This window comes from Bison bison, unplaced genomic scaffold (assembly GCF_000754665.1).
Source record: "Bison bison bison isolate TAMUID 2011002044 unplaced genomic scaffold, Bison_UMD1.0 scf7180017849896, whole genome shotgun sequence".
In the NCBI taxonomy this organism is placed as follows: domain Eukaryota; kingdom Metazoa; phylum Chordata; class Mammalia; order Artiodactyla; family Bovidae; genus Bison; species Bison bison.
The window spans coordinates 789,331-804,655 of record NW_011480469.1 but is presented as its reverse complement, the minus strand read 5'-3'; positions in this window follow the sequence as shown (position 1 = coordinate 804,655).

Here is a 15,325-nt window from a genome sequence, read left to right as displayed (position 1 = left end):
TCTACCCCTGGTAACCATAAGTTGGTTCTTTACGTCTGTGAGTCTGTTTCTGTTTTGTCAATAACTTAATTTGTATCTTCTTTTTTTAAGATTCTGCATATGAGCAATATCATATGATACTGTCTTTCTCTGACTTCACTTAGTACAATAATTTCCAGGTCCGTCCATGTTGCTGCAGATAGCATTATTTCCTTCTTTTTAATGGCTGAGTAATTTTCCATCATTTATATGTACAACACTTTCTTTATCCATTCATTGTTGATGAACAATTCATTTGCTTCTGTGTCTTGGCTATTGTAAATAGTGCTGCAATGAACACTGGGTATAGCGTAGTTTCTCCATCCATTCTTCCATCAGTGGACAGTTAGATTGTTTCCACATCTTGGTCATTCATTGTCCATAGTATTGCAGTGAACAGGGGAGGGCTAATATCTCTCCAAGATCCTGATTTCAGTTTTTCTTTTTATATAAATACTCAGAGGTGGGGTTGCTGGATCATATGGTAATTCTATTTTGATTTTTTGAGACTCCGCCACACAGTTTTCTATAATGGCTGCACCCTTTTGCCCAACAGTGCAAAAGGGTTCCGACTTCTCCACGTGGTGAACATGTGAACACTTGTCTTTTATGACCAGCCTTTTACTGAGGATATAGCATGTGCTGGGCACTGTGCTATTCACTGTATAAGCATGATGTCATTTAATCTTCAAAAGACCAAGGGAGGCTTGGAGAGGTTAAACAAGTGGACGAGAGCAGGTGGTAATATTTAGTTAGTGTTTAACACTCTGGCTGAGGCAGGAAGCAGGCCTCAGAGCGTAGTATTTACCAGTCATTTGACCCCTGTTAAGCCTTATTTCCTCAATTATAAATTAGAAATATTGAGACCTCCCTGATGGTCCAGTGATTAAGACTCCGCTTCCACTGCAGGGGACACAGGTTCAATCCCTGGTCAGGGAAGGATCTTAAATGCCATGCAGCATGGCCAAAAAAACTAGAAATATAAATAGTATCTCTCTAAATGGTTATTGTGAAAATTATATGAGAAAACATATCTAAATTATTAAGTGTATATAAAGTACATGTTGATTATTGCTATACTACTAATAATTTTTATTATTAAGGTATTTGCTCTTGGCCACTTCCCTTTTTATTTCAGCTGGAATTCTAATATTTGGTTTCAGTATGTGTGCTTTTTTGGCTCAAGTCCATTTCTTGCATTTAGTTTCTCCCCTTGAATCGCATACACATTAATAAATATGGCTCTAGCAATAATAAACTGACAGTTTTAGGAAATAGCCAAGGACAGAAAAATACTGTTTTATAGATGCTATTTTATCTTTCAAATATAGATTTGGCATTTGAAATATATGTTCAACAAAAGGCAAAGCACTAACAAACATTTTTGGACATATATGACAGAGGATTAAGGTAATTAATAGCCAAAGAGCTTTTATAAATCATTAAGAGACAGCAAATATTCCAGTAGAAAGATGGGCAAAGAGCATAAGGCAATTCATGCCAAAAAGAAATGCAAATGGCTAATAAAAATGAAAAAGTATTCACTCTGTAGTGTTATAACCATGAAGGATCATTTTGGTTCAGAAAATTGGCAAAATTTAAAATAATTAAAATATTTGTTGCTGGTGAGGATATGAAAATTGAGCAATCATACATTACTTCTGGTGGCAGAAAATGATAAAACTCATTAATGAGAAGAATAGCGAACTTCCTGCTGGTACAGTGGATAAGAATCTGCCTGCTAATGCGGGGGACACCGGTTAGATCCCTGGGCTAGGAAGATCCCACACGCCGAGGAAGAGCTAAGCCGGGGTGCCACAACTACTGAGCCAGCTCTCAGGAGCGCAGGAGCTGCAGCAACTGAAGCCATGTGCCTAGAGCCTGTGCTCTGCAACAGGAGACACCACGACAGTGAGACGCCTGCACACCACAAGGAGAGTAGCCCCTGCTGATGCAACTAGCAACGAAGACCCAGCACAGCCATAAACAAGTATAAATAAGTATTAAACAAATAGTTGTTTCTGGAGAAAAGTTTGTATGTATCAGAATCTTTTAAAAATATACAAGCCTTCTGACCTAAGACTTCTACTTCTAGGAAAATCTTAGATGAATTGAAAGCTGTGTTTGTATAGGAATGTTTATGCAGCTGTGTTTCTAATAAAAAATTTGAAACAAGCTAAATGTGCAGTAATAGCTGTTACAGTTATTATTATCAAAGACCAGAATTGTTCCATGAGATGGAGTTTTTTTTTTTCAAGTGATACTGTTGAAGCCAAAAAATCAGACCTGTGCTATATTTAAGAAGAAAAACGTGCATATAGCCTTAGGAAAATACTGGAAGCACATGGTTCAAAATTTGGAAGCAGTTGTTTTAACATAGAGAATTGCAGGTTTTTTGATTTTTCTGCAAAGAGCACGTGTTACGTTTTAGTTGTTATTGCCGCATTACAGACCATGGTAAACTTTCGGCATAAAGCAGGAGTAGTTTTACTATGTTTGTGTCAAGAATCCAGAAAGGTCAGGTGGGCTTTGCTTCAACACATTTCACACCACACTTGGGGATGACTGAACAGCTAGGGGCCGGAACCACCTGAAGTCTCCTTCGCTCACATGTCTGACCCCTGGGATGCTCTGATGACCGACCTGTCTCCCCGGAGTGCCTTCGGGTGGCCTCTCTGTGTGGCTGGCCTCTCCCTCCCAGCCTGGCGGCCTCAGTGTAGCAGAGGGCCCCAAGTGTGCATGGTAGAGTGAGCAAGGCAGATGCTGCCTTTTCTGATTTGGCTTTGGAAGTAGTGTGGTCTCACTCTGTTACTTCTACTGAGTCAAGAGTCACCGGCCGTCCGTATTCAAGGGAGAAGGGACACAGACTCCATCTCTGGGTCACATTGGAAAAAAGCGAGGTGGGAGATACTGTTGCAATCATCTTTGGAAAATGCACACATCTTAATTTTGCAGTAAAGGAAAAAGCTCCATAAATATTATTGCATTAATATTTTTTTTTTTTGAAAAAAGCTTATTATAGGACTTCACTGGTGATCTATTGGTTAAGAATCTGCCTGTCAATGCAAGGGACACGGGTTTGATCCCTGGTTGGGGAACTAAGATCCCACGTGCTGAGGAGCAGCTAAGCCCATGCACCACAACTACTGAACCCACAGCAGCAATTACGGAAGCCCACGCGCCTAGAGCCTGTGCTTCGAAACGAGAAGCCGTGGCAATGAGAAGCCTGAGCACTGCAATGAAGAGTAGCCCCAGCTTGCTGAAGTAGAGAAAGCCTGCATGCAACGATGAAGACCCAGCGCAGACAAAAATTTAAAAAAACCTTTTATAAAGCTTATTATAAAATACCTATGAGTCTAATTAGCTGAGATCTGAAGTAGAAAACCATTTGGCATAATTGAGACCAATCTTGCTAAACATCTGTGTATTGTTCCGCATGTCCTAGTTGAGTTTCCTGTCCTTGATGTGTTCCTGTGTGTGGACACAAGGGTAGAAGTGGGGATGAGTAGGTGTAGGGTTGTCAGGTACAATACAGGGGGGACTTCCCTGGTGGCTCAAATGATAAAGAATCTACCTGCAATGCAGGAGGCCCAGGTTCGAGTCCCTGGGTTGGGAAGATCCCCTGGAGAAAGGAATGTCTACCCACTCCAGTATTCTTGCCTGGAGAATCCCATGGACAGAGGGGCCTGGCAGCCTCAATAAAGGGCATCCAGTTAAATTTAAATTTTAGATAAATACCAAATAAATGTTTAGCATAAGTCTGTCCCAAATTTTGCACTGGCCATACTTGTACTATACAATTATTCATTGTTTGAAATTTAGATCTAATTGTATGTCTTACATTATTGTTTTGTTAAACCTGGCAGCCTGATTGGGGGGACCTGGGGAGAGGAGCCTGATGGACTGTTGTTCCCTTCCAACTCCCCTCGGTCAGTCAGGGAAGGGAGGAGTTTTTGGCAGTGGTGTGGGATTCTATTTTCAGCGTGGGCATCAACACTCTCAGAATAGAAGAGGGTGAGAGATGGGGTGAGGGAAAGAATGTTTTCCAACATGTGAGGGGAATTAGCCCGCAGAGACTGGAAACCTGGACTTGATTCCTGGACTTGTTGAAAACTCACTATGACCTTGGGTAAGTCACTAAATCCTTCTATGGCCAAGTCTCTTGGTGAATCATGCTAGCTTGATATAGGGTTGTGGAGAGGATGAATGTGAAATGAGTAAAATTATTTCGAGAACTTTAGAAAAGCTTCGGAGAAGGCAATGGCACCCCACTTCAGTACTCTTGCCTGGAAAATCCCATGGACGGAGGAGCCTGGAAGGCTGCAGTCCATGGGGTCGCTGAGGATCGGACACGACTGAGCAACTTCACTTTCACTTTTCACTTTCATGCATTGGAGAAGGAAATGGCAACCCACCCCAGTGTTCTTGCCTGGAGAATCCCAGGGACGGGGAAGCCTGGTGGGCTGCTGTCTATGGGGTCGCACAGAGTCGGACACGACTGAAGCGACTTAGCAGCAGCAGCAGCAGCAGCAGCAGCAGAAAAGCTTGGTGCTGGTTCGCTTTCACTCTGAACCTGGGAACACCTGGGGACTCGTCTCCGCAAGCTCTCTCACGTAATCACTGTTTTTAAACAAAACATCACACCAAAATGTTGTTGTTGCTTTTTTAAATCTATCATCCTCAGTCCCACTAGAAGCTACATGAACTCGGACAATAGCAGAAGGTCTTGTTAATTAAAGAGTTGAATGTGTTATTAAGTTCTTTTTCTTCCTCTTCCTTTACAGGCTGTGATGCTCTCTTCTGGGGCATTCACACAAGTTAGAAGCTAAAGTGCTCTAAAAAGCAATATTGCTGTGACGAACTATATTGGAAAAGAATATGAAAAAGAAAGCATAACAAAATTACTTTGCTGTACAGCAGAAATTAATACAACATTGTAACTCAACTTTACTTCAATAAAATAAATTTAAAAAACACAAACATTAAAAATGACAATCTACCAGTTATAAAACAGATCAGTCATAGTGGTGTAATTACAGCACAAAGAACATAGTCAATAATATTATAATAACTTTGTATGGTGTATGTTGTTGCTCAGTCGTGTCCGACTCTTTGCGACCCCATGGACTGCAGCACGCCAGGCTTCCCTGTCCTTCGCTGTCTTCCAGAGTTTGCTCAAACTCATGTTCATTGAGTCAGTGATGCCATCCAACCATGTCGTCCTGTCATCCCCTTCTCCTCCTGCCCTCGGTCTTTCTCAGGACCAAGGGCTTTTCCAGTGAGTTGGCTTTATAAAAATAACGAGTTACTATGTTGTAATGAAAGTAACTTAATATTGTAAGTCAACCAAATGTCAATACAAAAGAAAAGCTTAAAAAAAGAAGTTATATTCTTCTCTGTTGAACTGTGTTTCCAGTAGCTAAAATGGAAACTAGTGAATATATATATGCCTGTTTCCACAAAGAGATCTGGCAATGGCAAAGGTTTTTTCTTCTTATTTTCTTGTTGTTATTTGTCAGTTGCTAGGTAGGAAAGGATCCTGTATAGCTGCAACCTGGGAAAGTTTTACAAAGCAAGAAAAAGGCAGACAGGCTGCTCTCCTAATAAGAGGAAGTATTTTTACGTTGCTGTCAAAAAGATAGACGAATACAATAATTGTATTGTTGGTGAGGTAATTAGGGCAAAACTTTTATTAATTAGGAGCCCATTTTCTGAAATCTTCAAAATCACCCCATCTGCAATTCTATCTTTTAGCACTCGGAGCATTGTTTAGTGAGCACTCTAATACTTGCTGAGTGTTAATAAAACAAGGCACTCTAAAAAACACACATTACATTTATTAAAAATAAATTCAAACAGTTTTAAGGATACCCTGAGGCAGGTATACATGCAGCTCAGTTTCTTATTTCAGATGCAGTCTTTTACTTATTTATTTTTAAACTTTCTGTTTTGTATTGGAGCATAGTTGATTAACAATGTTGTGATAGTTTCAGGTGAGCAGCAGAGTGGTTCAGTGATACATACACATGCGTTCATTCTTTTTCGCATTCTTTTCCTGTTTAGGTTGTTACAAGATCTTGAGCATAGTTCCCTTTGCTTTACAGTAGGTCTTTCTTGGTTATGCACTTCATTTTTTAAGATTTTTTGTTAGGATATAGCTGATTAACAATGTTGTGATAGTTTCAGATGAACAGCAAAGGATCTGAGCCTTACATATACAAGTTTCCATTCTCCCCCAAACTCACCTCCCATCCAGGCTGCCACATAACATTGAGCAGAGTTTCATGTGCTATCCAGTAGGGCCTTATTGGTTATCCATTTTATATATAGCAATGTGTACATGTCCATCCCAAACTCCTAACTATCCCTTCCCCCTCCCTTCCCCCTCAGGTAACCATAAATTCCAAGTCTGTGAATCTGTTTCTGTTTTATAAGTAAGTTTATTAGTGCTCTATTTTAGATTCCACTTACAAGCAATATTCTGTTTTTCTCTCTCTGTCTGACTTACTTCACACAGTATGACAACCTATATGTCCATCTGTGTTGCTGCAAATGGCATTATTTCATTCTTTGCAGTGGCTGAGTGACTGTATATGTGTACTGTATCTTCCTTATCCATTCCTCTCTTGATGGCCATTCAGGTTGATAGAGAGTCTTGGCTATTGTAAACAGTGCTGCAGTGAACATTGGGCGCACGTATCTTTTCACACCATGTTTTTCTCCAGATATATGTCCAGGAGTGTAGTCTTTTAGAAGCAGCATGTATATGTCTAGGACTGTGGCTGAGGTCTGGCAATATCCTTAGCTGTAGAAGAAAGTTGAATACATGTATGTTTTTTTTTTACCAATATTTTTTAAAATTTATTTTAATTGGAGGCTAATTCCTTTACAATATTGTGGTGGTTTTTGCCATACATTCACATGAATCAGCCATGGGTGTACATGTGTTCCCCATCCTGACCCTCCCTTCCACCTCCCCCCCCCATCCCATCCCTCGGGGTCTTCCCAGTGCACCAGCCCTGAACACCCTGTCTCATGCATTGAACCTGGACTGGTGATCTATTTTACATATGATATATGTTATTAATGTAAAAACATTATATGATACCTAGATGGAAATGTTTATGTTAAACATAAATTATTTGTCACAATTAAAGAAATAAACATTAAAAAAATTAGGAATTTAGGATGTATGCTCATTTCACTAGAAATTTAACTTAAACAATTGCATTCACAAAATAATCTTCATAATCATAGCTTTACCATATCTAGAGAACATCACTAAAAGTGTTCTGGGAAATCCACTAAAGTCATTTCCCTTTGAAATTGTTTATTGGTTATTTGTGGGCTATTTTATGATGAGTGAGATTCCACTTAGATTTCGCTGATCTTGCTTGAATGTTAGATCCTTAGGGAGGTGAGACCGTGTTCATTTTGTTCTCTGGGTCCTGTCACATAATTGACTCTTAGTAAATACTTGATGAGCAAATGAATGAATTGATGAATAGTAGTTTTTCTTCTTTTCTTTTTTTTGGAGATGGATAGTTTTTAAACTTGGGTTTTATAACTGTGGCTCAGAGAGGTTAAATAAATTCCTTGCGGTCACACAGCAAAGATGGTACAGGGATTCCAACTCCAGGACCCCAAGGCCATCGTAAGTATTATGTTCAATTGCCTATTATGGTTAATTGTTATATTTAATTGCCTTTTAAAATGATATATACATACACACATACACATGTGTGTATGTATATATGTGTATATAAAATGGAGGTATGTATTTAATACAAAATACTAAATGTCTTAGAATTCAGAGCTATCATCTTATGAGACTTGGGTAATTAGAGGAAGTTTGGGGAAGGGACTGGGATTTGAAATGGGCCTTGAAGGATGGGAAGCGTTTTAATAAAACGCTTCAATATAATGGAAATGGAGCATCTCTTTAGGGGAACAGGATAAGCAAGGTGAAGAGGTTCGAAGAGCTCCTGCAGGAGAGGAGTGAGGAGTGAGTGAACCTGGAGGATCAGGTGGGGGAATGGTCTTATAACCCAAGGTCTTGTGTTTTATTTCCATCGTGTATACCAGTATGTCATGCATGTCAGTAAAGAGGAGTCTAAACAGACTTAACAGCAGTGAATTATGGATAATTATAGTATGCTAATCTCTTGAAAGTGTTCTGGAGAATTAAAATTCTTTTCTCCGAGAGCTTTTATCTTGGGCCTGAACCATTTCAAGTGCTTTCCACTGCTCTTTCAAAAATGTAATTCCTTCCCATCTCCTTGCTGTCTGTTCCACTATTGAGGGGCCCACAGATGATGTGGAGGGGACGCAGGCAGTCCTGGCAGTCTTGGCTCTGCAGCCCATCTTGGGGGACCTGTCTGGGTCTCCTTTGCTTTCCCAGGACACAGCATGGAGATCTAGGCTCCATGTGAGCTTGGTCATGGCCAGCAGGCTGGCCTCGGCAGAAAACATTTCCTGTAAAAGGTAAAGCTAATATTCTTAATGGCCACATTGGAAGGGTTGTTAGCTACTTCCCACAGTGTCTGCCTATCCAGATGAATTCTGATTATTGATAACAGTACATGCCTGGGATTAGAATGATGTCTTCAGGGGTTGGTGGAGAGGACAAACTGAGAGCTGTCTTTTAAATCGAATTGTGTACCACTTCTACCTGAAAACAGTTTAAAAAGTTTTCATTTCCTAAATGTGGATTATTATCATTTTGTCCTCGCTGCTCCAAGGGCTTTGTAAAATCCTGGTGGATTTGAGACACTTGACAAAAGAAGAGTTTAATTCTACATATTTATCTTTGCTCTTAAAATTTTTTTTCATGACTCCTCTTTTTTAAAAAAATTTATTTTATTTTATTTATTTATGGCTGTGCTGGGTCTTTGTTGCTCTTCATGGATCTTCTCCAGTTTCCACAAACAGGGCCTTCTCACTGCAGTGGTTTCTTTTGTTGTGAAGCACGGGCTTCAGTAGCTGTGGTGCACAGGCTTAGCTGCTCCGAGGCATGTGGAATCTTCCCGGACCACAGATCAAATCCTTGGCCCTTTCATGGCCGGTGGTCTCTTTACCACTGAGCCACCAGAGAAGCCTCTCATCACTCCCCCCCTTTTTTTTTTTTTAAAACTGAGTTTTCATTCTTTTTTATCCTGTATTATCAGGAGTGGGGATTGTGTTTTAGTTTTTTTTCTAAAAATATCAATTCAGCCATTAAATCTGGAGCTAATTAATCAGTATTAGCATGTAAGACATTTATATTGATGGATTTTTCCTTTAAAATAATTTTTTTGGAGTCTGTACCTGATGATGGTACAGATAGTAAAAAAAGCCTGAGAGGGACTTCCCTCGTGGTCCAGTGGTTAAGACTCTGCCTTCCAGTGCCGAGGGCAGGCGTTTGAACCCTGATCAGGAACTAAGATCCCTCATGCTGAGGGGTGCAGCCAAAAAAAAAAAAAAAGCCTGAGAATTCATACTTAAAAAGGAAGCTTTTCTCTTATTTCCTTAGCTGTTCATTTCTTGTTCACAGAAGCCCTGAAAATGATACACTGTTCCTTGGATATCATTTCAGAGGCTTTTACAGCCCATTTAAGGGTGTGTGTGTGTGTGTTTATCCTCTTAAATATTACACACACACTCAAAGGATGGCTTGCACGTGCACCTTGCATGTGGGACCTTAGTACCATGACCGGGGATTGAACCTGAGCCCCCTTCATTGGAAGCTTGGAGTCTTGGACCATTAGGGAAGTCCTGTACCGTGCATTCTGAATTACACTTATTATTATATTATAGACAGAACTGCCTAATTTGTTAAACGATCTACACAGTATTCCATTTCCGAAGCAATTCTTTAGCCAGACATTTTGGTGGCTAAAGACATTTTGGTGTTTCAGTGAAAATTCTTACATAAACAGTATTTGTTACAGGTGTGAGCATAACTATTGGATCAATTTCTAAACCTGCAATTTTGAGACCAAACAACATGCATTAAACGTTTTGATAAATATTTCCATATAATGCCTCCAAAGAAGTCATATAAATTTATATTTTCACCAACAAGATGGTAAATTGCTAGTTTGCTCGTTTCACACCAACATGGCGTGTCATCAGATTTTTGGTATTTGCTAATATGAAAATCATAATGGTATCTCATTGTAGTTATAATTATTTTTCTTACAAGTAAAATTGAACATGTGTTTTTATGTGCAAAAGGTCTTTGTATTTCTTTGGTATAAACTGTTTATTTACTCTTTTACCTATTTTTGGTGACTGATATTTTTCTTACTGATTTTAGGCATTCATTGTACATTAATGAATTACTCGTTTATTGTCTGTGATATTTATTGCAAATTTTTTTTCATATTTTATTCTTCCTTTTGATTTCATTGATTTTTTTTTTCACAGCTTTTGGATGCTGTATCTTACTAAAGCTTCCCCAATTCTGAGATTATTTTAAAAAATCTTCCTTGTTTTCTTCTCATACTTTTGTGTGTATATGTGTGTGTGTATTTACATTGAAATCTTTGATTCATTTAGAATTTAGTTTGGTATATAAATAAAGTAGGGATCACTTAACTTTATTTTTTTTTTCAGATGGCTACTCATTTAACACCATATTATTTGTTGGTTAATCTTTATTTTCCTTGCTTATTTGAAAGTCAATCTTTATAGTATACTAAATTCCTGAATGAATTTGGGTTTATTTCTAGACTGTTCTGTTCCATTGATGATCTCAAGGAAATGTGATGACTTTTAAGGAATTTTTGTAAAATGATTCATAATTTAATTTATGTACAGTGTTTCTTATCAGGGTTTTAAGAGATTTGATTTCTGATTTGTTAAAATTCCTCAAAGACTTTTAGATCTGTCAATGTTTTAAGTCCAACCTTCAGTCCAAAAAAGCCTCCATTCTGTGCTGGTGAAAAATTGTGGTTTCCCGTGCAGACATTATGCCTGAAAACAAAACATTTCACATTTGTTTTATTAACGCTCTTCCTTGTTTACTATTTTGTCATTTAAAATTGAAATATATTGATGAAAATTACAATTGTCAGCATTATTATGCCTCGTTACCTTGTCATGAAAGATGAAACTTTCAAGTCTTCATTTACATTTTCCTCGGAGTTAAAATTTTTTAAATTGTGGTAAAATAGACATAACATAATGGAGAAGGAAATGGCACCCCACTCCAGTACTCTTGCCTGGAAAATCCCACGGATGGAGGAGCCTGGAGGGCTGCAGTCCATGGGGTCGCTGAGGGCCGGACACGACTGAGCGACTTCACTTTCACTTTTCACTTTCATGCGTTGGAGAAGGAAATGGCAACCCACTCATGTTCTTGCCTAGAGAATCCCAGGGACAGGGGAGGCTGGTGGGATGCTGTCTATGGGGTCGCACAGAGTCGGACACGACTGAAGTGACTTAGCAGCAGTAGCAGACATAACATAAAATTGACCAGGTTAACCATTTCTAAATGTATTTAGTTCAGTGGCACTAAGTACCTTCACATAATTAGGCAACCATCATCACTGACTATTTACTTTTTAAAATAAATGTATGGCTTGTCTTTTAAAAGACAGAAATCACCTGAGAATGGTATGTGGAATCCTTGGGAAACAAAAGCCAGTCAGTAATTTGAAGCTGATGTGCACAGCGTCTTTCTGGAACACAGACGCGTTCTATAAAAGGAATGTATTTCTTGGCTCTAAATGCCGATACAGTAAAACTGGCCATTTAGAAATTGATCTGAAACTCAGTTCTTAAACTGTCAGATTCAGCCTGAGCTCAGCGTCAAACTTTGGCCTCTCCCCCTCGTGACTGTTAGGACCATAGGACACGTCAGCGCCCTCTGCTCGGTTGCTGTGGCCTTCTTTGTGGGATTGTCAAGGCCCAGTGTTTTTCTCTTTTTTTGGATGAGATTCTCCTAATATTATTTAGATAAATGGATAAATATGTCTTTCACACCATCTGAATATGTGTCTCCTGTCCCCCCTCACCTTCTCATCTTGCTTCAGGTGTCAATGAGCCAGCTAATCTGGGAATATCTTTTTTCTAATTGCATGTAGGCATATGCCAGTAGTGCTCTGAATGGAGGTGCCAGCCCGCGATGTTGCTGCTCATTGCCACCTCCTAAACATCCAGCCAGGACTCTCCATCCTTCTGAGTGGAGAGGCACTTTCCCAAATTGCAGTGTTGGAGGGCCACATGTTAATGAATGGGGGCAGGAGGGAGTCAATTAAAGGAAGCTCTTGGCCTCTTTCCTGGGGGGAGTGAGAGCTTGGAGCCGGATCCGGAGCAGCTGTGCAAAATCCTGACCCTCTGCCTGCCCAAGAGGCCTCTTTTCAGCAGATTGCTGCTGTAAGAGAAAAGGAAGGACCATCACTGTTCCATTCTCCTTTGCTCTCACATCCTATTTTGTGCATTCTCTTTGGCTGTGCTTATTTGCATAACTTGTCTCACAAAAGTTAAAAATTGTCATCCCATTATGGAAAATGGTAGGACACAGTGGATTATATGTGTCACTGGAATTAATCTTTGCATCAGAAAAGAATGAAGATTTCTCCAGTCTCCACTTTCTAAAGCATGCTGAGAAGACGCTACAGAGAGGGGAAAAAAAAAAAATTGGAACAAGCATTAAATGAACCAATGAAAGTCAGTAGGTGCAAGAAACATGTTAGAGTCATGGCTTTTGTTTTGTTTGTTTTTCTATAGTTGACTTGAAGCTAAATTGGTCAGCTTTTCTCATCTGTAAAATGAGAATAAGGGACTTCCCTGGTGGGTCAGTGGTTAAGAATTCTCCTTCCAATGCAGGGGATGTGGGTTTGATGCCTGGGCGTGGATCTAAGATCCCACATGCCAAGGAGCAACTAAGCCTGTGTACTGCTACTAGAGGGAAGGTGGTATGTGGCAATGAAGATCCTGTGTGCTGTAACTAAAACTCAATGCAGCCAAAATAAATACATAAATAAAAATGAGAATAATAATAGTATCTTCCTGGTAGGGTGGTGGTGAGGATTAAGCAATTTAACAGAAGGCCTGGGACTGAATAATCTAAGTCCTCGCTAGAATTATAATATATTACCATCATTTCTCGGTCTGTATTTGATATATTCTGAGACATTGGCCATTTCACGTTTTCCTTCTGTTGAGGCATTGCTTCCACTTCTTCTCAAGAGGCAAACGCTACCATGATGGCTCTCACTGTGAAACAAAATACAACAAAATAGTTAAGTAGCTTCAGTCATGTCCGACTCTTGGCGACCCCATGGACCGTAGCCCACCAGGCTCCTCTGTCCATGGGATTCTCTAGGCAAAATACTGCAGTGGGTTGCCATTTCTTCTTCCAGGGGATCTTCCTCAAACAGCGATTGAACCTGAGTCTCTGATGTCTCCTGCATTAAGGCAGATTCTTTACCTGCTGAGCCATCAGGGAAGCCCATCAAGGAAGGAAGGTTATGAGCTAATTCATGTTTTGAATTGTCCTGGTTGCTGAGTGGAGAGTGAACTGAAGGCAAAGAGTGAAAGCAGAGGGAGCATTCGTACACTGATGACACCTTGGGGTTTTTCTAGTTTGGTACTTCCTTGACTTCTGAATTCTGTTAACTGTTAATGTAGAAGAGAAATTTTGGGCAACCAGCACAGTGATGCTATTTGTACCTTTGCCTTGAGAGTCACAAAATCAAAAGCAACAACTACCATCATCTCGAACAACCACCATTTCATAGAAAAGTGGAGATTCTAACAGTGAAAAGGTTGTTGTTTTTCAGTCGCTCAGTTGCGTCCGACTCTTTGTGACTCCGTGGACTGTAGCATGCCAAGCTTCCCTGTCCTTCACCATCTCCCAGAGCTTTCTCAAACTCACGTCCATTGAGTCGGTAATGCCGTCCAACCATCTCGTCCTCTGTCTCCCCGTTCTCCTGCCTTCAATCTTTTTCAGCATCAGGGTCTTTTCCAGTGCCAGCTCTTCTCATCAGATGGCTAAAGTTTTGGAGTTTCAGCTTCAGCATCAGTCCTTCCAATCAATATTCAGGATTGATTTCCTTTAGGATTGACTCAGAGAAGGCAATGGCACCCCACTCCAGTACTCTTGCCTGAAAAATCCCATGGACAAAGGAGCCTGGTAGGCTGCAGTCCATGGGGTCGCTAAGGGTCGGACACGACTGAGCGACTTTACTTTCACTTTTCACTTTCATGCACTGGAGAAGGAAATGGCAACCCACTCCAGTGTTCTTGCCTGGAGAATCCCAGGGATGGGAGAGCCTGGTGGGCTGCCGTCTATGGGGTCGCACAGAGTCGGACACAACTGAAGTGACTCAGCAGTAGCAGCAGGATTGACTGGTTTGATTTCCTTGCAGTCCAAGGGACTCTCAAGAGTTGTCTCCAACACCACAGTTCAAAAGCATCAATTCTTTGCTGCTCAGCTTTCTTTATGGTCCAACTCTCACATCCAGACATGACTACTGGAAAAACCATAGCTTTGACTAGATGGAACTTTGTCGGCAAAGTGATGTCTCTGCTTAGGGATGATTAATTTTGCGTAGTCTCAGAATTAAGAGTAGCTTTGAAATTCAATAAAGGTAGGGTTGGGGGAAATATTGACATTGTTCCTTTTTTTTTTTTTTTAACTGTTTTATCTTGGACCAAAGTTTGTCCTAGCTGCACGAGTATTTAGGAACCACTGATCGAGTTCACCTTTCCCGTTTTGACAGAAATCTAAGTTACAGCACCCATGATAGATGGTCTTCTAGCTTCTGCAGGAATATTTCCCTGGGGGGCATACACACCATCTCACCAGGCAGCCCATCCTGTTGTGGGAGCATCCTAAAGGCTAGAAGCTTCACTGCCACCTCCACATCCTAGCCTGTCCTCTGGATGTGCATGTGTGTGCAACATGTGTGCTAAGTCACTTCAGTCGTATCTGCCTCTGCAACCCTGTGGTCTGTAGCCCGCCAGGCTCCTCTGTCCCCGGGATTCTCCAGGCAAGAATACTGGAGTGGGTTGCCATTTCCTTCTTAACTGGATGTGCACAGACCAGAGCTAATCTCTCTTCAGCATCTCAGTGTCTCAAACACCAAAAGGTATCAGTCATGTCCACCTGTTTCAAAAGGCCAACATTTCTAGTTCCTTTAACTAATTCTAACCGGATACAAGAAAATTAGAGATACCAAGGGAACATTTCATGCAAAGATAGCCTCGATAAAGGACAGAAATGGTATGGACCTAACAGAAGCAGAAGATATTAAGAAGAGGTGGCAAGAATACACAGAAGAACTGTACAAAAAAGAGCTTCACAACCCAGATAATC